This window comes from Populus euphratica, unplaced genomic scaffold (genome assembly GCF_000495115.2).
Source record: "Populus euphratica unplaced genomic scaffold, PopEup_1.0 scaffold1016.1, whole genome shotgun sequence".
NCBI classification, from domain to species: Eukaryota; Viridiplantae; Streptophyta; class Magnoliopsida; order Malpighiales; family Salicaceae; genus Populus; species Populus euphratica.
The window spans coordinates 73439-75532 of NW_011500875.1; positions in this window are offsets into that span (position 1 = coordinate 73439).

Here is a 2094-nt window from a genome sequence, read left to right on the forward strand (position 1 = left end):
AATAAAGTTTAATGTTAGAAGGGTTGTAAGGCGCTTTAACATTGATCTATATGAGTTTGTGACTGATAATACAGAAATGGATAATGTTAATTTTGATAATATGTATGTGGGCCCCAGGGAACAATTTGGGAAAGAATTATTAGTATAAAAGGGATATATATATATATATATATATATATATATATGATGATAATTTCATCCAAATGGGTAGTTACATGTATTGTGACCATAATGTTGATTTTGGTGGAGATTTGGGCAATATTAAGCTGAAAATATTGATTTTTTTAGGAAATAATGATTTGAAAGTTTATTTAAAGTAGGAGAAGAATATTGAGTAGATTTTTTAGTATAACAATTATTGAGAACTCAAGAAAGTCAAGTTTATTATGATTTCTTTTACTAACTATGTCATTGAATGGTGGGATCAGTTAGTGACAAACCATAAGAGGATTTATGAGAAGCAAATTGATACATGGGATGAGATAAAATCCATTATGTGGAGAATTTTTGTGTCTAGCCACTACTACAAAGAATTAGATTAAAGGTTGTAGAGTTTGAACCAAGATACAAAGAATGTTGATGATTACTTGAAGTAGATGAAAATTGCTATGATTCAGGCTAATATTGAGGAAAATAAATAGGCTATTATTGCTAAATTCATGAATGACTTGAATCATGATATAATTCATATTATATTGTCGCATTATTATGTGGGGTTGAAGGAGATGGTGTGTATGGTCATGAAGGTGGAGAGACAAGTTAAACAGAAAGGTATCATTCAGAAAAGCCCACTATTAAGCTCTTTAACACCTTGAAAACCTAATTGGAAGACTAACATTAGGGCAAGTCCATCACAACCAAATAAGAAGGGTACGATCGAATACCTTGGAGAGAAGAAATACATCTTAACTATTAGTAAATGTAATAATGATGCTCTTACTTTTTGTAATCTTGACATTAAATGCTTTTATTATGTGGATTTTGGTCATGTTATTCTACAGTATCCAACAAAAAAGTCATGGTTATGAAAGTTAATAATAAGGTAGAGATTGATGGGGAGGATGAATAGGAGAAGATACCACCTTTGAAAGATGCTCATGATGTTTAATATTGAGTATCTGGTTGAGGGAAAGATATTTGTGGTGAGGAGAGCATTAAATATGCTTATTATGTTAGGGAAAGATATTTGTGGTAAGGAGAGCATTAAATATGCTTATTATGTTTGATGATTTGAAACATTATAGGGAGAACATATTGTATTCTAGATGTCATTTTCAAAATAAGATATATAGTTTAATTATAAATGGTGATGGTTGCACTAATGTAACTAATACTGAATTGGTGGAAGAGTTGAACTTGCACACTACAAAACATCTCATACCTTATAAATTATAGTGTTTGAATGATTGTGATGAAGTGAAAGTGAATAAATGAGTTTTCGTTGCTTTTTTTATTGGTAAATATTGTAATTAGATGGTCTATGACATAGTGCTAATACAAGCTAATTATTTGTTTCTTGGTAGACCATGATAGTATGATATTAGAGTTATACATAATGGGTTGACAAATAGATAGTTCTTTGAAGTGGTATATGATGTTGTATCAATACAAGCTAATTATTTATTTCTTGGTACACTATGACAATATGATATTAAAGCTATACATGATGGGTTGATAAATAAATATTCCTTTGAGATGGATGAAAGGCCTATAATATTATGCCTTGACACCTAAGCAAATATATAATGAGTGATGAGAAAGATGATTGAAAATGAGAGTTTGCACATTAGTGATACCTTCCATGCTAATAAAGTTCTTTTAGACTTTGATGATGAAGCTATTTTTCAGCTTGTTATTGATTTTTTTAATGGATGATGATTAGTATTTAAAAGTGTATTTTTATCAAAGTTTTATATCATCATTTTGCACTTGAAGTATTAATAACTACTTATCTAAAAGATGTTTTATAATAATATATCTAATAATATAACATACCTTTAATTTATGATAAATGTTCATTTTAAATGGAGGCCTAGCACATAAATGAAGTGATTGATTGATGAGTTTAAGAACTTAAATTGAAAGAACAAAGAG